The 26,767-nt window shown below is 44.7% G+C and overlaps 1 long non-coding RNA gene and 3 other non-coding genes across 4 annotated transcripts in view; 2 read left to right on the top strand and 2 right to left on the bottom strand.

The window, feature by feature from the left end:
• Nucleotides 1-26,767, top strand: part of LOC144670415 (uncharacterized) — an 83,866-nt gene that overhangs the window by 21,307 nt on the left and 35,792 nt on the right. The gene's annotated exons all lie outside the window — the stretch shown is intronic.
• On the bottom strand, nt 2,352-2,433 carry trnas-gcu (transfer RNA serine (anticodon GCU)). Its single transcript has one exon. It is a non-coding gene; the product is annotated as a tRNA-Ser (tRNA).
• trnaf-gaa (transfer RNA phenylalanine (anticodon GAA)) lies at nt 4,463-4,535 on the top strand. The gene has a single exon. It is a non-coding gene; the product is annotated as a tRNA-Phe (tRNA).
• trnag-ucc (transfer RNA glycine (anticodon UCC)) lies at nt 25,329-25,401 on the bottom strand. The gene has a single exon. It is a non-coding gene; the product is annotated as a tRNA-Gly (tRNA).

The following is a 26,767-nucleotide window of genomic DNA, read 5'->3' as shown; positions in this document are numbered from 1 at the left end:
ATTGAAACACAGGAAATGCTGCTTCACCTGCTCCAAGGTCACTTCTATGACTCACTGAAACAACATAATTTGACCTTTCAGTAAGCTCTTTGGGTGCAGCCGTTTCTGGGGGTCTTCCTCAGTCACGCATATTGGAATCGGATCTTAGTTTTCTGCATGTTTAGTGGGAAGCCCAATATGTCATCGGCTTTATAGAAGGAGTCGACAGTGACCTGGAGCTAAGTTTCTGAGTGAGCACCCTTTTACGAGCGGGATGGGAGGAGTGCGCCCTTGGTCTATTCCCAGTACTCTACAGGTCACAACATTGGCTCAAATGTTCAATTTACTCACCAAAATTGCCAATTATTTACCTTCACCACTGTTCCCGAGAATAAAAGAGGTTTTAAAGTGGATTATTTCGATGAACAATAAATATGTTTGTTTATTATAGAAAAAGGTATTTTCGAATAGAAAAGTACAGTATGGATCTGACATTATGCGAATTAATCTTTTGAGATACCATAAGTCACACACACACACACACACACACACATATACACACACATATACACACACACGCTCTCCCTCTCTCACAAACACACATACACACACGCATTCATAATAGGAAACCATGATAGTAAAAAGAGAAATAGGGGAAATTAAAGCAAAATGATGGGGATGCTGGAAATCAGAAACAATAACAGAAAATGCTGCAAAAAATCAGCTGCTCTAACAGCATCTGTGGGGAGAAGTAAATACAGAGTCAACGTTTCGAGCCCTTATGAACCTTCTTTAGAAAGGGAGCAATTTTGCCAAAAATTAAAAGTCAATCGATCAAGGCAAAAGACAGGGTGTGCAGTCCTTGAGATGGGGTCAGTGTTCGACAGTAACTCCCCCAGCACTGATCCGTGACAACATCAAGCAGTTGGTCCTTCTCTTCTCAAAGGAAAAAAAGCCCACTTTTTAAAACACAGTTTTCCAGGTATGATTTCTTTCAGAACCATGAAATCCATGTGACCCCCAGTGTACAGAGCCCTATCGGGTCAAAATGTTCACAGCCTGATTTCAACATGTAGGCTTGTCTGAAAGAACATTCAGCTTGGCAGAGTTGGGGGGTGGCTGCGGGTCCGGGGGAGGGGGGGGCGGGGGAGGGGTGGGGGGGTGGTGCTGGGGGTGCAGGGGGGCGAGGGTGGTGGCAATTGGGTGAAGCAGTGAGAGGAGGGGCGTGTGGTGGGGGCAGATGATGGTGGGTTGGACGGAAGGGTTACAGCTTCATGTTACTTGACCATATTTTAGCTGTGTTATAGGAGTTGCAGAAAGTCAGCTTTAATTGGACTTAGCAAAGAAGCTCAGGAGGAATTAACGGTCAGGGAAGTTAGGCAGCGCTCACTTCAATTACTGGTCATCACATGTCTAAGTGGCAGTTTCTCAGGGCAGTAAGAGTTGGGATGGGGTTACTTTTGACAGAAAGTGTTGAAGTGGCATTTTCCTGCGACAGAACTGATAGCCAAGAATGTGTGGTAAATTAACAGAAAGTCCAACAACTCATCCACACCGTCAAGCTGGTGAAACGAAATGACTGGCGACCTGGCTCTCACCCTGATCACTCGGTTCTCGGACTCCTGCCATGTTCCGATGAAGCTCAGGGTTCGCTGGAGGAGCAGCGGCTCATCCTTCAATGAGGAACTTCACAGCCTTCCAGTGTGAACATTCAGCTCAACAATATCGCTCTGTAAAAACTGCCAACATTCTGATTCCCTTCTGTTCGCAGATGTGGGTTTGAGTCTCGGTTTCACTGAAATTTATATTTTTCTTGACGTCACAAAGCGCTTTAATATTCAACACGTCTGTCCATTACAGGGGCTGATGGAAGATCCAATCAGTGAGGTGCGCATTCACCCTTTTAAAACATTATTTCAGGGGATGTGACCGTCGTTCGCAAGGTCAGTCTTTGTTACAAATCCCAAACTGTCCTTGAATCAGTAGATTTCTCAGCGGGCAGTTTGGAATCAAACTGATCCCTAGGCCAGACCAGGGAAGACATCGGTGAACCACCACTGAGATTAGTGTTTAATTGCAGGTTTTAATTATTGAGTTTAATTTCCATCAGCAACTATTTTGGGAAATGAACCCAAGTCCCCGGAATATTTCCACTGCTCCAATGTTTCCCCTGAGAGAGATGGAAATAACATGTCGAAAGGACACTAAGTCGGATCCCCATGTTATTGTGAACAGAAGTATCGAATCCAAGATCTTACAAGAAAAGTCGACGCAAGCTGGCCTCATAACTTGGGTTGGAGTATCACATCAGTGATTCCAGGCAGAGCTTCTGCAAAATCACCGGAATAAGACGGAAACAGTTGATAAAGTAACGACGAGGGTGGGATTCAAACCCACGCGTGCAAAGCACAATGGATTAGCAGTCCATCGCCTTAACCTCTCGGCCACCTCATCGCAAAATGCCCTTTCTTAAACCCCCTTCTATACTTTTTGCATCCATGAACCGTTGAAATAAATGATCCTCTTTGGTACAGGCCCTGAATATTCGGCCAGATGTGTAAAAGTGGAAACATAGTTTATCTTATTAAAATAAATGTGCATCACATCAGATCAAGGACTGTTGTAAACCGACTGATATGAATCGCTTCAAGACTTTAACCTAACATGTTTCTATACAGTGTGAAAACCCACCGCGGAAAGACTTCAACATAAAAGCATTTGATAGCAAAAGGAAACCCCTCCCAGCTCACTGCGAGCACCGGAACACAGCTAAAATGTGGTAAATTAAAATGGAATACTGGGATTCCCAGCTCTGCTTGTCCTTTCAGTCAAGATTGAAACTGAGTGCAATCAGCCTCCCACGTGAATCCACAAGTGGACAGCTCCCTTATTTGATGTATTAGGATAAATTTAGAGTCTCATGGCACGGAGAAACGTTCTTTAAACTTGACATTCATTTTTATCACGTGTGTTAAAGTGATGCATCCCCTGCAATGACTTCCCGGGTGTTCAAACCTGGTCCTGATTTCCGGAACCGCCACCACCTCGAGCGCGAAAAGAAATGCTGCATTAAGATGGGCTCGTCCGGGAATGGAACCCGGGACCTGACGCATATGAATCCACAGGAAAGCCCAAAGCGACAAACAAGCTAACGACATAACACAAACCAATCAAGGAATCCTTTCATTGTCACACAAAGTGCATCAATCATAAGCGAATTACTGTTCCTGCTGGAAATCTTTTCGGATGTTTTAGAAACCCCGGGGACGACTCCAACCAGTGGTGAGTTTCCCGCCTTACTTCTTTTGACTTCAGTATTGCTGGGGTTCCTTGATGCCACATTAGGTCAAATGCTTCTTTGAACTCAAGTGCAGTCACTTGCACCTCACGTCTTGAGTTCAGTTGTTTTCTTCATGTTTGGACCAAGGCTGCAATGAGGTCAGGAGCTGAGTGACCCTGGCTGGAGACAAACTGAGCTTCAGTGAGCGGATTAGTGCGGAGTAAGGGTCACTTGATCGCACTGACGAAGACATTTTCCCTCACCTTCTTATTCAACTAGAGTAGGCTGATGGGGCGGCTTTTTCCGGTTGGATTTTCCTGTTTTTTTGTGGACAAGACAGACCTGAGCAATTTCACACATTTCCGGCTAGATGCCAGTCCTGTTCCTGCACTGGAACAACTTGGCGAGGGGCGAGGCTATTTCTGGAGCACAGGTTTTCAATACTGCTGCCGGATTGATGTCGGGGCCCAAAGCCTTTGCAGTTACCCGTGCCTTCAGCCATTTCTCGATTTCACTTGGAGTGAATGGAGCTGGCTGAAGACTGACATCTCTGTTGCATTTCCCCGGCTTTGTACAAAAGCAGAACTGAGGAAATCGCATACGTGGCTCTATGAAACTGATCAGCCCCAGTGAAAGGCGACAGTGTTTATCACAAGCGGGTTCCATTAATTCAGATACAGATTTGGTGTAAAACTAGCCATGACAAGTGCGACACACACATTTTTCTGATCTGCAGTTAGATGTGCTCCCGCTGTGACGCTAACATACTCGTGAGTTGGGAAAGTGTAGGCGCTATCTGGTTGAGGTAATTGAGATGATTAGTAGGTTTTAATGCGGAGAAACGATTTCCTCTGGCGAGGGAGTGCAGAACAAATGTATATAACCTTAAACTTAGAGCGAAGCCATTTAATAGTGACGTCAGGGAGCAATTCACTCAAAGGATGAAGAAAGTTGTTTGTAGGACAGTCCCTGTGTAGCGATTGGCCGAGAGATTATGGCAATGAACTGATGCTTCGTTGGGCTTTGCACCCCCTCTTCATCAAGAAAAACTGGAAAACTGGAGGGAACTGAAACGAGGTGATGGCTGTCCTTTGTCATTATATGATCATGTTCTTTAATATAAGCGCAGGACTGCAGGTGCCTGTAAAACTAACATCCTTAGGTCTCTGGTTTAATTCTGGCTCGAAGAACGCCCTTCTGTCAGCCGAAATACCTCAGTTGGGAGAGCGTTAGACTGAAGATCTAAAGGTCCCTGGTCCCATCCCGGGTTTCGGCAGCATGTTGCAAGCCCTTTCGCCTGAGCGTCGCTAGCTGATTTCGCCAGCGGTTTTTGGGAAGACCCAGTCCCGCTTCTGAGGGTAGGGGTCTCCTCCAACGCACACGGACAGCTCTGTGCCCGCTGGTCCACCTTACTGGAATAAAGCTCGGTTTGACCATTCTTGAAAAAGCACTGGTCAACTCAGCACCCATATAAACTATGCTAACAACCGTGCAACGCTCATATGTTCGCAGCTTCTGGTTCCTCGATCAGTCATTGGAATTTTAAATTCCTGAAAATCCGTCTGTTGATGCATTGCAATTCTGCTTTTTTTTAACATTAACCAGGGGACCGTAATTGGAATTCAATTAATCCATTGTTTCCCTCCCGTTTATTAATATTTCTTTGTGTCTGTGTCCCTCAGTGATTAGGTCGAGAAATGAGCTCGCCTCAGTCATGCGGCAGACGGATCTCATGAGTATTACAAATATTTACTCTTTCCTTTTAAATTCAGATCAGCATTTCTCATTGAAACACGGGAAATGCTGCTTAACCTGCTCCAAGGTCACTTCTATGACTCACTGAAACAACATAATTTGACCTTTCAGTAAGCTCTTTGTGTGCAGCCGTTTCTGGGGGTCTTCCTCAGTCACGAATATTGGAATCGGACCTTAGTTTTCTGCATGTTTAGTGGGAAGCCCAATATGTCATCGGCTTTACAGAAGGAGTCGACAGTGACCTGGAGCTAAGTTTCTGAGTGAGCACACTGTTACGAGTGGGATGGGAGGAGTGCGCGGTTGGTCTAGTCCCACTACTCCACAGGTCGCAACATTGGCTCAAATGTTCATTTGACTCACCAAAATTGCCAATTATTTACTTTCACCAGTGTTCCCGAGAATAAAAGAGGTTTCAAAGTGGATTATTTCGATGAACAATAAATTCATTTGTTTATTATAAAAAAAGGTATTTTCGAATAGACATGTAAAGCTTATGAACATACAGTATGGATCTGAAGTCACACAGACACACGTTCTCCCTCTCTCACAAACACACACACACACACATACACACAGACACACGTTCTCCCTCTCTCACAAACACACACACACACACATACACACACGCACCCATCATAGGAACCAACACACACATACACACAGAAATACGCTCTCCCTCTCTCACAAACACACATACACACACGCACGCATAATAGGAAACCATGATAGTAAAAAGAGAACTAGGGGAAATTAAAGCATAATGATGGGGATGTTGGAAATCAGAAACAAAAACAGAAAATGCTGGAAAAAAATCAGCTGGTCTAACAGCATCTGTGGGGAGAAATAAATACAGAGTCAACGTTTCGAGTCCTTATGACGCTTCTCTAGAAAGGGGGTAATTTTGCCAAACAGTAAACGTCAATGGATCAAGGCAAAGGTCAGGGTGCGCAGTCTTGAGATGGGGTCATTGTTCTACAGTCGCTCCCCCCGCACTGATCAGTGACAACATCAAGCAGTTGGTCCTTCTCTTCTCAAAGGAAAAAAAAGCCCATTTTTTACAAGACAGTCTCCCGGGCATGTTTTCCTTCAGAACCATGAAATCCATGTGACCCCCTTTGTACACAGCCCAATTGGATCAAAATGTTCACAGCCTGATTTGAACATGGTGTTGTAGGCTTGTCTGAAAGAACATTCAGTCTGGCAGAGCTGGGGGTGGCTGTGGGGCCGGGGGGGAAGGGGGAGTGGGATTGGTGTGGAGGGGAGGGGAGTGGCGAGGGTGGTTGTAGTTGGGGGGGTGCACTGAGGGGAGGGACGTGTTGTGGGGGCAGATGATGGTGGGTTAGGCGGGAAGGTTACAGCTTCATATTATTTGACCATATTTTAGCTGCGTTATAGGAGTTGCAGAAAGTCAGCTTTAATTCGACTTAGTAAAGAAGCTCAGGGGGAATTAACGGTCAGGGAAGTTAGGCAGCGCTCACTTCAATTACTGGTCATCACATGTCTAAGTGGCAGTTTCTCAGGGCAATAAGAGTTGGGATGGGGTTACTTTTGACAGGAAGTGTTGAAGTGGCATTTTCCTGCGACAGAACTGATAGCCAAGAATGTGCGGTAAATTAACAGAAAGTCCAACAACTCATCCACACAGTCAAGCTGGTGAAACGAAATGACTGGCGACCTGGCTTTCACCCTGATCACTCGGTTCTCGGACTCCTGTAATGTTCCGATGAAGCTCAAGGTTCGCTCGAGGAGCAGCGGCTCATCCTTCAACGAGGAACTTTACAGCCTTCCAGTGTGAACATTCAGCTCAACAATATCACTCTGTAAAAACTGCCAACATTCTGATTCCCTTCTGTTCGCAGATGTGGGTTTGAGCCTCGGTTTCACTGAGATGTTCTGAATTGATCTTTCTCCTGACGTCACAAAGCGCTTTATTATCCAACACGTCTGACCATTACAGGGGCTGATGGAAGATCCAATCAGTGAGGTGCACATTCAACCTTTTAAAACATTATTTCAGGGGTTGTGAACGTCGTTCGCAAGGCCAGTCTCTGTAATACATCTCAAACTGTCCTTGAAATCAATGGCTTTCTCAGCGGGCAGTTAGGAATCAAACTCATATGTAGGCCAGACATCAGTGGGAAGACATCAGTGAACCACCACTGAGCTTAGCGTTTAATTGCAGGCTTTAATTATTGAGTTTAATTTCCACCAGCAACCTATGGTGGGAAATGAACCCACGTCCCCGGAATATTTCCACTGCTCCAATGTTTGACCTTAGAGGGAGATCGAAATATCATGTCGAATGAACTCTAAGTCGGATCCCCATATTATTGTGAACAAAAGTATCGAATCCAAGATCTTAAAAGAAAAGTCGAAGCAAGCTGGAGTTAAGTTTCGGAGTGAACACCCTGTTACGAGCGGGGTGGGAGGAGTGTGCCCTTGGTCTAGTCCCACCACTCCACAGGTCGCAACATTGGTTGAAATGTTCAATTGACTTTCCAAAATGGCCAATTATAAACCTTCACCTCTGTTCCCGAAAATAAAAGAGATTTTAAAGTGGATTATTTCGATGAACAATAAATTTGTTTGTTTATTATAAGAAAAGGTATTTTCGAATAGAAAAGTAAAGCTTATGAACATAGAGTATGGATCTGAAATTATGCGAATTAATCTTTCGAGATAAAAAGTCATATACATACACACACACACACATACACACACACACATACACATGCTCTCCCTCTCTCACAAACACACACACACTTACTTACGCGCGCTCATAATAGAAAACCATGATATTAAAAAGAGAAATAGGGGAAATTAAAGCAAAATGATGAGGATCTTGAAAATCAAAAACAGAAACAGAAAATGCTGGAAATTATCAGCTGGACTAACAGCATCTGTGGGGAGAAATAAATACAGAGTCAATGTTTCGAGTCCTTATGACCCTTCTTTAGAAAGGGGGGAATTTTGCCAAACGTTAAAATCCAATGGATCAAGGCAAAGGTCAGGGTGCGCAGGCCTTGAGATGGGGTCAGGGTTCCACAGTCGCTCCCCAGCACTGATCCGAGACAACATCAAGCAGTTGGACCTTCTCTTCTCGAAGGAAAAAAAAGCCCACTTTTGAAAACACAGTTTTCCAGGTATGTTTTCATTCAGAACCATGAAAACCATGTGACCTCCCTTTGTACACAGCCCAATTGGGTCAAAATGTTCACAGCCTGATTTTCACATGGAGTTGAAGTTTTGTCTGAAAGAACATTCAGACTGGCAGAGCTGAGGGTGGCTGTGCGGCCGGGGATGGGGGGGAGGTGGGAGGGTTACAGCTTCATATTACTTGACCATATTTTAGCCGTGTTATAGGAGTTGCAGAAAGTCAGCTTTAATTCGACTTAGCAAAGAAGCTCAGGGGGAATTAACGGTCAGGGAAGTTAGGCAGCGCTCACTTCAATTGCTGGTCATCACATGTCTAAGTGACAGTTTCTCAGGGCATTAAGTGTTGGGATGGGGTTACTTTTGACAGAAAGTGTTGACGTGGCATTTTCCCGCGACAAAACTGATAGCCAACAATGTGCGGTAAATTAACAGAAAGTCCAAACATATCATCCACACAGTCAAGCTGGTGAAACGAAAAGACTGGCGACCTGGCTCTCACCCTGATCACTCGGTTCTCGGACTCCTGCAATGTTCCGATGAAGCTCAAGATTGGAACAGCGCCTCATCCTTCAATGAGGAACTTTACAGCCTTCCAGTGTGAACATTCAGCTCAACAATATCGCTCTGTAAAAACTGCCAACATTCTGATTCCCTTCTGTTCGCAGATGTGGGTTTGAGCTTCGGCAGTTGTTCATCAATCCGCGATTTAAAACCTCCACCAGTTACATATTTTTTTCTCTTTATTGCTCCACATACGGAGCCGAGTGCCCTACTTCTGTGCTGTTTAACTCTTGGAGCTGATGTTTCCCTCTCTCTGGCGATGCAGCACAAACTCTGTTGTGATTTTATCTCTCCCGATTTCCAAGATTTTCCAGGGCGTCGTTTTTGCATTTTTCCCGCTTCCCTTTCACTGGCTTAACCCCTATCACAAAATATTTTCCTCTCCTGTTCAGGTGAAAAGTCACTTACCTACAACACGAACTCTGTTTCACCGCCCATGTGTAATTCTTACATTTCCTGTGTTACTCTCGCGGTGTGAAAGGATAGTTGACTGGCTTTGGATGTGAATGGAACTAAATGCCCGCTTCGTCACGGCAAGCGGTTAGCAGGAGGGCAGAGGAAACGTTTCAGGGGCGTCCTCAAAGCCTCCCTGATAAAATGCAACATTCCCACCGATTTGTGGGAATCTCTTGCTCGAAACGCCCAAACTGGAGAAGAAGCATCCGCGAAGGTGCCAACCATTTGGAACGTCTCCGACAGGCCCAGGTGGAGGCCAAGCGCAAACAGCGGAAGGAGCGGAGCAAAATCCGAGCATCCCACCCACCCGCCTCCTCAAACACTACCTGCCCCAACCTGTGGCAGAGTGTGCGGAGCCAGCATTGGACTTTTTAGGCTCCTCAGAACCCGCAACGTGGAAAAAAAGCCATTCTCAGTGACGAGTTACTGCCTAAGAAGAAGAAGATGAAGAGGCTCTGGGATGGGTATGATTCTCGCTTAGCGATTCTTATTGAGATATTCTGCGAGAGGTGTCGTATTCAAATCTCGGACGAGACCCCAAGTGTTATCAACTATCGCCCTAAGTCACTGATGGGACTTATTTAAGAGAATGAATATGTTTTTGTTCTGGAGAAGGTGGGATTTTTTTATTTCAGGAATTTAGCAGCGATTGAGTGAAGGTCAACGGGCCAAGATTTAGAGAGGACAAAAAAATTGCAGGGACATTTTGAGGAGAGGTGCGGACAATAGTAACTGACTTCATGATCCAAAATCAATCTGAGATCCCGAGGCCAAGGGTCTGGGAATCAGTGGATCATTCAAAAATCCAAGAGACATAAATGCAGCACAGTTTTTGTGGACAAGGCATTATTTGGCTGGAAGGAATGGTAGCCTGGTCCAAATGGATCAGGCGTCTGACTTCAATGTACATTATGATGTAATCAGAAGATAGCAGTTTCGTGTCCTGTCCCGTTGCTTCATACAGAAATCTGGTGGAACGTCCAGTAAACCAGGTTCCCACTCGTCAGCTGCAAGTTCTGCTTTTTCTTACAAACAATGCGGAGCTCTTTCTCAGAATGTATTTCCTTGTTACTTTGTGCATTAATCCCTCACTCATCTTTGGATTGTGTTTCGTTACTAAGAAATCCACAATGTCTGACTAATGTCGAGAGAATATTGATATTTCCAATGGAACAAAAGGCTTTGAATCAATCAGTTTAATAAAATGCTGCGGAGGGAATTCCAATTTCCTCATCAAGCGGCTGAATGATTCGCTGAATGTTCAGTTGTTGTTTCCAGGGATGAAAGATGATGTCACTGGTCTCGGAATCCAGAGGACCAGGCTCATCTCTAGGGGCAAGTGTTCAAATCCCACCGTGGCAGCTCGTGGAATTTAAATTCAATCATTTCATGATTCTTGAATTGAAAACTGGTCTCTGTAATGATGGCCATGAAACTATCGTCGATTGTACTAAAAAAAAAATCTGGTTCACCAATGCACTTAAGAGGAAACAGTCTGCCGTCCTGACCTGGTCTGGTTTACATGTGACTCCATGCACATGGGGATATGGTTGACTCTTATCTGCCCTCGGAAAATACTGAGCAAGCCATCCAATTCGAGGGAGATTAGAGAAGGGCAGGACGTTCTGGCCGTGCAGTTGACGCCCACAGCCCACAGAAGAAGAATAAATAACAAAAAAATGCAATGCGTGGTATACAAGGACGAAAGGATTGACAGTTTGGATCTTTATTCTCTTGTAATAACAAGGCTGAGGGGTGGCCTAACGCTTGTATTTCAAATAGTGAAAACAATATTTCATGGGATGTGAGCGTCGCTCGCAAGGCCAGTCTTTGTTACACATCCCAAATTGTACTTGAACTCCGTGGATTTCTCAGCGGGCAGTTAGGAATCAAACTCATATGTAGGTCCGGCCAGGGAAGACATCAGTGAACCACCACTGAGATTAGCGTTTAATTGCAGGTTTTAATTATTGAGTTTAACTTCCAGCAGCAGCCATGGTGGGAAATGAACCCCAGTCCCCCGGATATTTCCACTGCTCCACTAACTCCCCTTAGAGAGAGATCGAAATATTAAGTCGAATGGACTCTAAATCGGATCCCCAAGTTATTGTTAACAATCAAATCGCAACGGAGATCTTAGAAGAAAACTCTATGCAATTTGCCCTCAGAACTTGGGTTGGAGGATCACATCAGTGATTCCAGGCAGACCTTCTGCAAAATCCCCGCACCAAGGAAGAAACAGTTGATGAAACAACGACCAAGGTGGGATTCGAACCTTAACGTGCAAAAATCAATTGATTTATATTCCATCACCTTAACCTCTCGGCCAGCTCGGCACAAATTAAAACCCCGTATATACTTTTTGCATTCATGAACTGTTGAAATAAATGATCCTCTTTGGTACAGGCCCTGAATATTCGGCCAGATGTGTAAAGGTGGAAATGTAGTTTCTGCCATTAACATAAATGCCCATCACATCAGATCAGGGACTGTTGTAAACCGACTGATGTGAATCACTTCAACACTTCAACCTGATATCAAACATGTTTCTACACAGTGTGAAAATCCAGCGCTGAAAGACCGGAACTTACAAGCATTTGGTTGCAAAAGGAAACCCCTCCCAGCTCACTGCAAGCACCGGAACGCATTAAAATGTGGTAAATTGTAATGAAACACTGGGGTTCCCAGCTCAGCTTGTCCTTTCAGTCAAGATTGTAACCGAGTGCCTACCTGAATCCACACGGAGTGAGTTGCCTTATTTGGCACATAGGGATAAATTCAGAGTCTCATGGCACGGAGAAACGTTCTTTAATCTTGACATTCATTTTCATCACGCGTGTTTTTAGTGATGCATTTTCTGCAATGTGTTCCCGGGTGTTCAAACCTGGTCCTCATTTCCGGAACTGCCACCACCTCGAGGGCAAACAAAATTACTGCATTAAGATGGGCTCGTCCGGGAATTGAACCCGGGAACTCTCGCACATTAATAAAATAAAATTCGCAAGGCAAGAATCATGCCACTAGACCAACGAGCTACCAGTACTACAAAGTGCAGTCAAAGGATCCTTTCCTTGTCACCCATAGTGTATCAAACAAAAGCGAATTACTGTTCCTGCTGGAAATCTTTTGGAATGTTTTAGAAACCCCGGGGACGACTCCAACCAGTGGAGAGTTTCCCTCCTCATTTCCATGAACTTTCAGTTTTGCTGGGATTCCTTGATGCCCGCAATAGGTCAAATGCTTCCCTGTACATAAGTGAACACTTGAACCTCATGGCTTGAGTTCAGCTGTTTCTCCATGTTTGGACCAAGGCTGCAAAGAGGTCAGAATGTGATTTAAAAGATGCCATACATGGGTTGGTTGTGTGGTCAGAAAATTGGCAAATGGAATTCAATCCCAGAAAGTTTGGGGTAATGCATTTGGGGAGGGCAGACAAAGAAAGGGAACACTCAATAAATGGGAAGATATTGAGACAGGTTGCGGAAGGGAGACACTTTGGAGTGCATGTTCACATTTCCCTGAAGGTGGCAAGACAGGGGGACAAGGTGGTAACGGAATGTTTTCCTTTATTGAACGAAATATTGAATACAAAAACAGGGATATAATGCTGGAAATCTATAAAACGCTGGTTAGGCCATTGTTGGAATTTTGTGCACTGTTCAGGTCATCACGTTACAGGAAGGACACAAATGCTCTGGAGGGTGTACAGAGAATATTTAAAAGAATGCTACAAGGGCTTGAAAATTGCAGCTGTGAGGAAGGTTGGATATTCTAGGGTTGTTTTCCTTAGGACAGAGGAGGTTGAGGGGTGACCTAATTGAGGTGCAAAAAGATTATGAGCGACCTAGGGCTGGGATTCAGAACCAGTTGGGTTTCTCTGGCAGAGAAACACCAGAGACACAAAGGGCCGAATGGGCTTTCTCTGTGGTGTAACTATTCTAAGATTTCATGTGTATAAGTGCCGGATTCATTCTGTATCGCTCTGTCACTGGTAAAGGATTTGAGTGTCTGACTCCTGATGTATTTGTCAGCCTCTGGGGATCTGTCATTCATTCTGCATTGCTCTCTCTGGAAAACTATGTGAGTGCGGGATTCATTATGTATTGGTCAGTCTCTGGGGATGTGTGTGAGTGTATGATTCACTCTGCATTGCTCTGTCTCTGGTGCACTATGTGAGTGTGGGATTCATTATGTATTGGTCAGTCTCTGGGGATGTGTGTGCGTGTAGGATTCACTCTGCATTGCTCTGCCTCTGGTACACTATGTGAGTGTGGGATTCACTATGTATTGGTCAGTCCCTGGGGATGTGTGTGAGTGTAGGATTCACTCTGCATTGCTCTGCCTCTGGTACACTATGTGAGTGTGGGATTCACTATGTATTGGTCAGTCCCTGGGGATGTGTGTGAGTGTAGGATTCACTCTGCATTGCTCTGTCTCTGGTGCACTATGTGAGTGTGGGATTCATTATGTATTGGTCAGTCTCTGGGGATGTGTGTGCGTGTAGGATTCACTCTGCATTGCTCTGTCTCTGGTGCACTATGTGAGTGTGGGATTCATTATGTATCTGTGAGTCTCTGAGGTACTTTGAAAATCAGTATTCATTCTACCAAGAATATACTTCATTGGGCCATTTGGATACATTGGTACATTAATGCTAACGATCTTCAATACAGTTTACTTTATGTAATATTACCTGTTTATCCATGAAATCTATTCCCTCTCCTATGCTTATCTTGCTTTCCCTGAAATACAGCTGTGCTAATCGTCTTGACTGCTCAACATGACAGCCAGTTCCAAATTCTACCGACTCAGTGGGAAAACAAGGTAATATCGAATTCTCTTTGAATTGATTGTTGACACCTCTATGTCCACCCTATCACACCCCATCACTAATTACTCATATTGAGCTGTTTCTGCAACACACACAGTTAATGTCATTGTATCAAAATCCTGGAACTCCCACCCTCACAGCACTGTGGGTTTAACTACGCCACTGAGATTGCAGCGGTCCAAGAAGGCAGCTCACCACCACCTTCTCAAGGTCACTTAGGAATGGACAATAAATGCTGGCCGAGCCAGCGAATCTCATATCCATTGAATTAATAAAAAAAAGCTCCGCTCTGTTGCACTTCTCAGCTGTGGCCAGTAGATGTCAGCACACTCAGAGAGCGACAGAACAGACAAGAAGCGTTCATATTTTATTGGACGGCGAAGGGAGGTATTTGGTTCAATGCAGATCTGTCAATGGCACGATGTACCTGTGATATTGTAAAGTAAGTGTGGGAATCATATGTTTCTTTCATCACTTGGTTCTGTTTGTGTGCATGAGATTCATTCTGTATCTGTCAGTGGGATTAATTTTACATCTGTTAATCTTTGGTATTATAAAACATTGTGAGATTCAATTGCGGTTTTCCCAATCATCGGTATTGTATGTGAAAGTGGAATTTACAGTGTGTGTGTTAGTGTGTGGTCTTCCATGTGTATCCATCAGCATCTGTTACTCTATGTGATGCTTGTACTCTTTCTAAATGTCTCAGTGGTACAATTGGTGTGTCATATTTCTTTAGTATCACTCAGATTCAGCTATTGTGAGTGAGTGCAGTGACCAGCCTGTATCTTTCAGCATCTGGCACTGAAAATGTGCTTGAGAATTATTCTCTGCTTCTGTGTGAGTGTGGGATTCATTATATTACCTTCAGTCTCTGGGACTAATTATAAGTTTGGATTCATTCCACATACATTTCCAGCAGAACAACAAGCCACTGATATGGTAGGTTTAAAGCAAACAATGTGTGTAAGCTTTGGCTGAGTATTAAATCTCTGGAGGAAACACCACCTTTATTCTGGTTTCGTCAATTATTTGCCTGTTGGAAAAAAGTATATTTTAGGACTCAAGTACAGGTGGAGCGGAAGATACAGATTCCATCAATTTAACCTCTATAAATAATCATTGTGAATGGTTTGAGAGATTTTCGACAGGCTCTAGCTCTGATTGGTCAGTCCATTCTCAATCCTAATCTTCAACCAATCGGAGAGCCAGGTAACAGGAATTGGAAGTGCCGATTGGCTTATGTTTTCAAATTCGAAAAGCCCGCCAATTTGAGGGGGGAAAAAAGATAATAGCCGAACGGCTTAATTTCCAGGCAATTTTAATCTCACGCTTTAGGAGCTGTAATATTGCATTCTGCGTCACAGAGTCCTGGCGCTATTTTAGGAACAGATTAAATGTGTCAATCTCTTATCTGTAACCGGCGGTAACAAAGCAGCGATTTAAAAAGAGCCAATCTCAGCTCACTGGAAACGCAATAACATAGGTTACCAACCGACTCCTTCACACAGGTTTCATCGGAACAGAGAGAAACGGCTGATTTCTGATCCTGTACCCTGAAAGCGGCCGGCAATGTTACAATCGGAAGAGCGGAGCGCTCCAGCAGCCACACGCTCAGCATAGCTGCTCTTTCTCATGAGCCTGTGAACACGGCCCGCGGGGAGCTGCAGTCCAGCCCGGGAGGAGCGAGACTTGGCTTTGGCTTTGTCCTGGGCTCCCCCGCCGGTCTTTCTACAATCTTACACACACTGACACCACGAATGAAGAATTCCTCTCGCACTCACCCTTTCCCTATCTTCTGGGGAATGTAGTCGGCCACTTCTGAAAGCCCAGACATGAGCTTGTGTGATACACAGCGCGAAATGACCTGATCAGTGTAACCATTACCCTGCAGGATGCCTTTGATGAGCCCAGTTTCCGCATCACGCTTGCACGTTGAGCAAATGGCTCGGACCCGATTCACAAAGTTGCTGATAAGACCAATCTTACAGAGCGTGGAACTGTAAGAATCCCAACGCGTTTTTTAACTAATGTAGAGAATTGTGGTCTGACCACGGAGAAGGCTGAAAATAAATCACTACTGCGATGGCCGGGAATCGACCCGGGTCAACTGCTTGGAAGACAGCTATGCTCACCACTATACCACCATCGCACACTTCTTCAAATTACAGTCAGCATTTATAGTACCGCGAAACACACTATATCTTTGGCATCTTGTGTCTGATTGATAAACTGTTTTGCAATAATTCTCACCATGTTTATGTTGTTTCACACACATTTAAAATTTCCCCAAAGAAGTTACCTCTTTGCACGTCTCACGTGCAGCCAGCAGAGGGCACCAGTCCACAATAAATTCTCTCCGGCTGTTTCTGTGGACACATCGAGACAGGAAAAGGTCTGTTGCTGCCCGGGGAACGGGCCGTGAAACAGACAAAGATAGTGACCAACTACAACGGCTCCATGTAGATATCCACAAAGTTCCGAACAATAAAAAAATGCAACTTATCCTGGAAGGGATGATGAAGTTCTCTCTGAAATAACTACACCAACACCTCCCTTAAAATAATTGATTTGTTGTCACCTCTTCAATACCAACCGTTTAAATTTCAGCCGGTATTCATTTCCAGTTCTTAGACAGACACTTTCACTGACCGGTTCAATCTTTGCAAAACTTTTCGAATTCCCGCTCAATAAACTAAATTACAGGCCCGTGATCCGATTTTATCTTGATCATAGAGGCGGGATATTGCTGACAGGTCTGGATTTAAAAGATCCCGGTTTCTAACTATAGATAAACAAGATGTTCCATTGAGTAAGATTTGTTTCGAGCGCCCTGTTCACTAATGGTGCCCAGAATTCGAAAACAAATCAGTTCGAACAGGCAGGAGGCGGAGCTGGATGATCACAGACTCTGTTCTGTCTGTCACTCAGTCTCCTCCCCGCCCCGCCTCTCACTCTCTGTCCTGTTCTCAGTCAGGTCGGGGCGGGCTATTTAAAAGAGGAACGTGAAGCAACTCGTCTCTCATATTCTGCAGCGATCTGAGTGAAGAATCATCATGTCTGGCAGAGGGAGCAAAGGACTGGGGAAAGGCGGAGCAAAGCAGCACCGCAAAGTGCTTCGTGATAATATCCAGGGCATCACCAAACCAGCAATCCGCCGCCTGGCTCGCCGTGGCAGTGTCAAGCGGCTCTCGAGTTTGATCTATGAGGAGACTCGCGGGGCGCTGAAGGTTTTCCTGGAGAATGTGATCAGAGATGCGGTCACCTACACTGAACACGCCAAGCGCAAGACGGTCACTGCCATGGATGTGATGTACGCTCTGAAACGCCAGGGCCGCACTCTCTATGGTTTCGGCGGCTGAACAACTCGACCCTTTCTACCAAACACACAACAAAGGCTCTTTTCAGAGCCACCCAAAACGTCACATTAAGAGCACTGACCTGGGAACGGGAGCGAGAAATCTCAAACTGTAACTGAATGAAAAGCAACTTTAGCATCATTTCATTCTCTTTCTGTCACTAGTTCATTTATTAAGGTTGTTGATGTTTTAAGTGAGGAGTGGAGCGGTGTATTATCTCCCCAGACCCCACTCTCCCACTCCAATATATTGGAAGGACGACTCACTCCGTTTTCTCTTCAATATCTATTAAACCGTCATTTGAATAAAACCCATACAGTTCATGATGTTTATGTGGGAGACCCGGAACTGTCGGTAGTCATGGTGATTTCGCCCATCAGTAGGAGCTTTCTACCCGCCTGTTATAAACAGATCAGGTAAAGATTCCGAATTGAAACCGGGTTGAAAGGCATGTAGAGCCAAAATGAGACTTTTCTCAGGTTTTATACTGGTGTCGTTTGCTGCGAAGCTAGTATTTTTAATGAAAATGCTGGAAAATATCACCAGGTCAGGCAGCACCTGTGTGGAGAGAGGGAATTATCTCTTCTAATGGACATGACGTTTCTTCAGAGCCAGAATGAAATGAGTTCAAACAGTGAGCAGCCCTTTCACAGACTCTGTGAGAGGCTCTGAAAAGAGCCTTTGGGTTATTTGATTAAAGAATGGCCTCTTCACTTGGTCTTCGAGCCCGCAGAGGCGCTGGTTTTCTTGGGCAGCAGCACGGCCTGGATATTAGGCAGCACCCCGCCCTGAGCGATGGTCACCCCTCCCAGCAGCTTGTTGACCTCCTCGTCGTTGTGGACGGCCAGCTGCAGGTGTCTGGGGATGATGCGGGACTTCTTGTTGTCCCGGGCCGCGTTACCGGCCAGCTCGAGGATTTCAGCCGTCAGATACTCGAGCACAGCAGCCAGATAGACCGGGGCTCCGGCACCCACACGCTCAGCATAGTTGCCCTTTCTCAGGAGCCTGTGAACACGGCCCACCGGGAACTGCAGTCCAGCCCGGGAGGAGCGAGACTTGGTCTTGGAGCGAGCTTTACCGCCGGTCTTTCCTCTTCCAGACATTTCACAATTTCACAAACGCTTTCACAGGACTGAAATCAATTGTTGGGCAGCAAGTGTCTAAGTGTCTGTATCATAGGGACAGGAAGTGTTCCAGCGCCTGTTACTATGAACAGAAAGTGTCGGAGTGACATTATTTTCAGTTTGCAGTCATCTTGTAGCTGCAGAAATAAATTGATTTCAGCATGATGGGAGGATTGCTGATTCGGTTCTTATTTGTCATCAAAGAAAACTGAGTTCGATTACAGTGAATGCATAACTCAGCGTCTTCATTAATATTTCAAGCAGCAAGTTTCCGATGTATAGAAATACCCACCTTTCTCCCTTTTGTCTAATATATTTGATGATTAGAAATCTATCAAAGTGAGATTTAAAATTGAAGTGTCGTTTCCGGAAGGGAGCTCTGAAATTCTCATCCCCGTCTGTCGATAGAGATGGTTTCGAATTTCACCTCCGGAAAGCTCTGAATGTTTTACTGCCCCCAGTGCCGCCAGCTCCTACCCCCCACCCAACCTCTCCCATCCTCTAACCCCTATCCCCCACCTCTCCCTCCCACCAAACTCCACCTCCACCCCGCCCCAGTACCTGGATTGCCAATCATCGGAAACAGTTCCTCACTCTGACACGCTCGCCTCAACATCTCCGAACCGTCGGTGGAATTTCTTGTTAAACAAGGAAGAAGGAATTCCTTTCGAAGTGGTTTGGATGAAGGGGATGTTCTGTGTTTTCATTTCAGGAATTTAGCAACGATTGAGTGAAGGTCAACGGACCAAGATTTAGAGAGGACAAAAAATTGCAGCGACATTTTGAGGAGAGGTGCGGACAATAGGAACTGACTTCATGATCCAAAATCAATCTGAGATCCCGAGGCCAAGGTTCTGGGAATCAGTGGATCATTCAAAAATTCAAGAGACATAAATGCAGCACAGTTTTTATGGACAAGGCATTATCTGGCTGGAAGGAATGGTAGCCTGGTCCGAATGGATCAGGCGTCTGACTTCAATGTACATTATGGTGTAATCAGAAGATAGCAGTTTCGTGTCCTGTCCCGTTGCTTTATACAGAAATCTGGTGGAACGTCCAGTAAACCAGGTTCCCACTCGTCAGCTGCAAGTTCTGCTTTTTCTTCCAAACAATGCGGAGCACTTTCTCAGAATGTATTTCCTTGTTACTTTGTGCATTCATCCCTCACTCATCTTTGGATTGTGTTCCGTTACTAAGAAATCCACAATATCTGATTAATGTCGAGAAAATATTGATATTTCCAATGGAACAAAAGGTTTTGCATTAATCCGTTTAATAAAATGCTGCGGAGGGAATTCCAATTTCCTCATCAAGCGGCTGAATGATTCGCTGAATGTTCAGTTTATGTTTCCAGGGATGAAAGATGATGTCACTGGTCTCGTAATCCAGAGGCCCAGGCTCATCTCTAGGGGTAAGTGTTCAAATCCCACCGTGGCAGCTCGTGGAATTTAATTTCAATTATTTCATGATTCTTGAATTGAAAGCTGGTCTCTGTAATGACGGCCATGATAATATCGTCGATTGTACTAAAAAAAATCATCTGGTTCACCAATGCACTTAAGAGGAAACATTCTGCCATCCTGACCTGGTCTGGCTTACATGTCACTCCTTGCACATGGGGATATGGTTGACTCTTATCTGCCCTCGGAAATTACTGAGCAAGCCATCCAGTTCGAGGGAGATTAGGGAAGGGCAGGATGTTCTGGCCGTGCAATTGACGCACACAGCCCACAAAAGAAGAATAAATAACAAAAAGTGCAATGCGTGGTATACAAGGACGAAAGGATTGACAGTTTGGATCTTTATTCTCTTGTAATAACAAGGCTGAGGGGTGGCCTAACGCTTGTATTTCAAATAGTGAAAACAATATTTCATGGGATGTGAGCGTCGCTCGCAAGGCCAGTCTTTGTTACACATCCCAAATTGTACTTGAACTCCGTGGATTTCTCAGCGGGCAGTTAGGAATCAAACTCAAATGTCCTGGCCAGGGAAGACATCAGTGAACCATCACTGACATTAGCGTTTAATTGCAGATTTTTATTATTGAGTTTAATTTCCAGCAGCAGCCATGGTGGGAAATGAACATAAGTCCCCCGGATATTTCCACTGCTCCACTAACTCCTCTTAGAGAGATATATCAAGTCGAATGGACTCTATATCGGATCCCCAAGTTATTGTTAACAATAAAATCGCAACGGAGATCTTAGAAGAAAGCTCTGTGCAATCTGGCCTCAGAACTTGGGTTGGAGTATCACATCAGTGATTCCAGGCAGACCTTCTGCAAAATCACCGCACCGAGGAAGACACAGTTGATGAAACAACGACCAAGGTGGGATTCGAACCTTAACGTGCAAAATACAATGGATTTTTATTCCATCACCTTAACCTCTCGGCCAGCTCGGCACCAAATGGGGCCTATTAAACGCCCTTCTATACTTTTTGCATTCATGAACTGTTGAAATAAATGATCCTCTTTGGTACAGGCCCTGAATATTCGGCCAGATGTGTAAAGGTGGAAATGTAGTTTCTTCCATTAACATAAATGCCCACCACATCAGATCAGGGACTGTTGTAAACCGACTGATGTGAATCACTTCAACACTTCAACCTGATATCCAACATGTTTCTACACAGTGTGAAAATCCAGCGCTGGAAGACCGGAACTTACAAGCATTTGGTTGCAAAATGAAACCCCTTCCAGCTCACTACAAGCACCGGAACACTTTAAAATGTCGTAAAATAAAATGAAACTTTGGGGTTCCCAGCTCTGCTTGTCCTTTCAGTCAAGATTGTAGCCGAGTGCAATCAGCCTCCAACCTGAATCCACACGGAGGGAGTTGCCTTATTTGACGCATAGGGATAAATTTAGAGTCTCATGGCACGGAGAAACGTTCTTTAATCTTGACATTCATTTTCATCACGCGTGTTTTTAGTGATGCATTTTCTGCAATGAGTTCCCGGGTGTTCAAACCTGGTCCTGATTTCCGGAACTGCCACCACCTCGAGCGCGAAAAAAATTACTGCATTAAGATGCCCGATGGGCTCGTTTGGGAATTGAACCCGGGTCCTCTCGCAGATTAATAGAATGAAATTCGCAACGCGTGAATCATGCCACTAGACCAACGAGCCACCTGTACTACAAAGTGCAGTCAAAGGATCTTTTTCTTGTCACCCATAGTGTATCAAACAAAAGCGAATTACTGTTCCTGCTGGTTTTCTTTTGGAATGTATTAGAAACCCCGGGGATGACTCCAACCAGTGGAGAGATTCCCTCCTCATTTCCATGAACTTTCAGTTTTGCTGGGGTTCCTTGATGCCCGCACTAGGTCAAATGCTTCCCTGAACATAAGAGAACACTTGAACCTCACGGCTTGAGTTCAGCTGTTTCTCCATGTTTGGACCAAGGCTGCAAAGAGGTCAGAATGTGATTTAAAAGATGCCATACATGGTTTGGTTGAATGGACAGAAAATTGGCAAATGGAATTCAATCCCAGAAAGTTTGGGGTAATGCATTTGGGGAGGGCAAACAAAGAAAGGGAACACTCAATAAACGGGAGGATATTGAGAAAGGTTGCGGAAGTGAGAAACGTTGGAGTGCATGTTCACATTTCCCTGAAGGTGGCAAGACAGGGGGACAAGGTGGTAACGGAATGTTTTCCTTTATTGAACGAAGTATTGAATACAAAAACAGGGATATAATGCTGGAAATCTATAAAACGCTGGTTAGGCCACGGTTGGAATTTTGTGCACAGTTCTGGTCATCACATTACAGGAAGGACACAAATGCTCTGGAGGGAGTGCAGAGAATATTTAAAAGAATGCTACAAGGGCTTGAAAATTGCAGCTGTGAGGAAAGGTTGGATATTCTAGGGTTGTTTTCCTTAGGACAGAGGAGGTTGAGGGGTGACCTAATTGAGGTGCAAAAAGATTATGAGCGACCTAGGGCTGGGGATCAGAACCAGTTGGGTTTCTCTGGCAGAGAAACACCAGAGACACAAAGGGCCGAATGGGCTTTCTCTGTGGTGTAACTTCTCTAAGATTCCATGTGTATAAGTGCCGGATTCATTCTGTATCACTCTGTCCCTGGTAAAGGATTTGAGTGTCTGACTCCTGATGTATTTGTCAGCCTCTGGGGATCAGTCATTCATTCTGCATTGCTCTCTCTGGAAAACTATGTGAGTGCGGGATTCATTATGTATTGGTCAGTCTCTGGGGATGTGTGTGAGTGTATGATTCACTCTGCATTGCTCTGTCTCTGGTGCACTATGTGAGTGTGGGATTCATTATGTGTTCGTCAGTCTCTGGGGATGTTTGTGCATGTGGGATTCACTCTGCATTGCTCTGCCTCTGGTACACTATGTGAGTGTGGGATTCATTATGTATTGGTCAGTCTCTGGGGATGTGTGTGCGTGTAGGATTCACTCTGCATTGCTCTGTCTCTGGTGCACTATGTGAGTGTGGGATTCATTATGTATCTGTGAGTCTCTGAGGTACTTTGAAAATCAGTATTCATTCTACCAAGAATATACTTCATTGGGCCATTTGGACACATTGGTACATTATTGCTAACCATCTTCAATCCAGTTTACTTTAAGTAATATTACCTTTTTTTCCATGAAATCTATTCCCTCTCCTATGCTTATCTTGCTTTTCCTGAAATACAGCTGTGCTAATCGTCTTGACTGCTCAATATGACAGCCAGTTCCAAATTCTACCGACTCAGTGGGAAAACAAGGTAGTATCGAATTCTCTTTGAATTGATTGTTGACACCTCTATGTCCACCCTATCACATCCCGTCACTAATTCCTCATATTGAGCTGTTTCTGCAACACACACAGTTAATGTCATTGTATCAAAATCCTGGAACTCCCTCCCTCACAGCACTGTGGGTCTACCTACACCACAGGGACTGCAGCGGTCCAGGAAGGCAGCTCACCACCACCTTCTCAAGGTCACTTAGGAATGCACAATAAATGCTGGCCGAGCCAGCGAATCTCATATCCATTGAATTAATAAAAAAAAGTTCCGCTCTGTTGCAGTTCTCAGCTCTGGCCAGTAGATGTCAGCACACTCAGAGAGCGACAGAACAGACAAGAAGCGTTCACATTTTATTGGACGGCGAAGGGTTATTTGGTTCAATGCAGATCTGTCAATGGCACTCTGTACCTGTGATATTGTAAAGTAAGTATGGGAATCATATGTTTCTTTCATCACTTGGTTCTGTTTGTGTGCATGAGATTCATTCTGTATCTGTCAGTGGGATTAATTTTACATCTGTCAATCTTTGTTATTATAAATCATTGTGAGATTCAATTGCAGTTTTCCCAATCATCGGTATTGTATGTGAAAGTAGAAGTTACAGTGTGTGTGTGTTAGTGTGTGGTCTTCCATTTGTATCCATCAGCATCTGTTACTCTATGTGATGCTTGGAATCTTTCTAAATCTCTCAGTGGTACAATTGGTGTGTCATATTTCTTTAGTATCTCTCAGATTCAGCTATTGTGAGTGAGTGCAGTGACCAGCCTGTATCTTTCAGCATCTGGCACTGAAAATGTGCTTGAGAATTATTCTCTGCTTCTGTGTGAGTGTGGGATTCATTATATTACCTTCAGTCTCTGGGACTAATTATAAGTTTGGATTCATTCCACATACATTTCCAGCAGAACAACAAGCCACTGATATGGTAGGTTTAAAGCAAACAATGTGTGTAAGCTTTGGCTGAGTATTAAATCTCTGGAGGAAACACTACGTTTATTCTGATTTCGTCAATTATTTGCCTGTTGGAAAAAAGTATATTTTAGGACTCAAGTACAGGTGGAGTGGAAGATACAGATTCCATCAATTTAACCTCTATAAATAATAATTGTGAAAAGTTTGAGAGACTTTAGACAGGCTCTAGCTCTGATTGGTCAGTCCATTCTCAATCCTAATCTTCAACCAATCGGAGAGCCAAGTAACAGGAATTGGAAGTGCCGATTGGCTTATATTTTCAAATTCGAAAAGCCCGCCAATTTGAGGGGGGAAAAAAGATAATAGCCGAACGGCTTAATTTCAAGGCAACAATTTTAATCTCACGCTTTAGGAGCTGTAATATTCCATTCTGCGTCACAGAATCCTGGCGCTATTTTAGGAACAGATTAAATGTGTCAATCTCTTATCTGTAACCGGCGGTAACAAAGCAGCGATTTAAAACAGAGCCAATCTCAGCTCACTGGAAACGCAATAACATAGGTTACCAACCGACTCCTTCATACAGGTTTCATCGGAACAGAGAGAAACGGCTGATTTCTGATCCTGTCCCCGGAAAGCGGCCGGGAATGTTACAATCGGAAGAGCGGAGCGCTCCAGCAGCCACACGCTCAGCATAGCTGCTCTTTCTCATGAGCCTGTGAACACGGCCCGCGGGGAGCTGCAGTCCAGCCCGGGAGGAGCGAGACTTGGCTTTGGCTTTGTCCTGGGCTCCACCGCCGGTCTTTCTACAATCTTACACACACTGACACCACGAATGAAGAATTCCTCTCGCACACACCCTTTCCCTATCTTCTGGGGAATGTAGACGGCCACTTCTGAAAGCCCGGTCATGAGCTTGTGTGATACACAGCGCGAAATGATCTGATCAGGGTAACCATTACCCTGCAGGATGCCTTTGATGAGCCCGATTTCAGCATCAAGCTTGAACGGTGAACAAATGGCTCGGGCCCGAATCACAAAGTTGCTGATAAGACCAATCTTACAGAGCGTGGAACTGTAAGAATCCCAACGCGTATTTTAACTAATTTAGAGAATTTTGGTCTGACTACGGATTAGGCTGAAAATAAATCACGAATGCGATGGCCGGGAATCGAACCCGGGTAAAACTGCTTGGAAGGCAGCTATGCTCACCACTATACCACCATCGCCCGTTTTTTCAAATTACAATCAGCATTTATAGTACCGCGAAACACACTATATCTTTGGCATCTTGTGTCTGATTGATAAACTGATTTGAAATAATTCTCACCATGTTTATGTTGTTTCACACGCATTTAAAATGACCCCAAAGAAGTTACCTCTTTGCACGTCTCACGTGCAGCCAGCAGAGGGCACCAGTCCACAATAAATTCTCTCCTGCTGTTACTGTGGACACATCGAGACAGGAAAATGTCTGTTGCTGCCCGGGGAACGGGCCGTGAAACAGACAAAGATAGTGACCAACTACAACGGCCCCATGTAGATATCCACAAAGTTCAGAACAATAAAAAAATGCAACTTATCCTGGAAGGGATGATGAAGTTCTCTCTGAAATAACTACACCAACACTGCCCTTAAAATAATTGATTTGCTGTCACTAATTCAATACCAACCGTTTAAATTTCAGCCGGTATTCATTTCCAGTTCTTAGACAGACACTTTCACTGACCGGTTCAATCTTTGCAAAACATTTCGAATTCCCTCTCAATAAACTAAATTACAGGCCCGTGATCCGATTTTATCTTGTTCTTAGTCGCATTAATTTGTGATACCTGCAGACTAACTGGTTTAGAGGCTGATGTGTTTGTGACCTTCGTTCTCCTTCTCTGCCTGATCCTCACACCTCTTGACTGCCTTGTAGATTACAAATCTCCCCAACTCAACCTTGGCCAAACCCCGCGTCACAACTCAAACCCAAACATATTATATTCTCCAATTCAGCTGGAAGAGGGGTTAGTAAAAGTCTCAATGCTTCTGGGAGGGGAGTTGTGTGTTAATGGAATAGAAGATGTCCTAGAAATGGAAGCAGACTGTTTGTCTGTTTGTAGAAGCGACTGGAATGAGGCGGGGATATTGCTGACAGGTCTGGATTTAAAAGATCCCGGTTTCTAACTATAGATAATCAAGATGTTCCATTGAGTAAGATTTGTTTCGAGCGCCCTGTTCACTAATGGTGCCCAGAATTCGAAAACAAATCAGTTCGAACAGGCAGGAGGCGGAGCTAGATGATCACAGACTCTGTTCTTTCTGTCACTCAGTCTCCTCCCCTCCCGTTCTCAGTCAGGTCGGGGCGGGCTATTTAAAAGAGGAACGTGAAGCAGCTCGTCTCTCATAGTCTGCAGCGATCGGAGTGAAGAATCATCATGTCTGGCAGAGGGAAAGGAGGCAAAGGACTGGGGAAAGGCGGAGCAAAGCGGCACCGCAAAGTGCTTCGTGATAATATCCAGGGCATCACCAAACCAGCAATCCGCCGCCTGGCTCGCCGTGGCGGTGTCAAGCGGCTCTCGAGTTTGATCTATGAGGAGACTCGCGGGG

This window comes from Cetorhinus maximus, chromosome 31 (genome assembly GCF_964194155.1).
Source record: "Cetorhinus maximus chromosome 31, sCetMax3.hap1.1, whole genome shotgun sequence".
Taxonomy (NCBI): domain Eukaryota; kingdom Metazoa; phylum Chordata; class Chondrichthyes; order Lamniformes; family Cetorhinidae; genus Cetorhinus; species Cetorhinus maximus.
The sequence above is the reverse complement of the archived record's forward strand: the minus strand, read 5'-3'. Positions and strand labels throughout refer to the sequence as shown.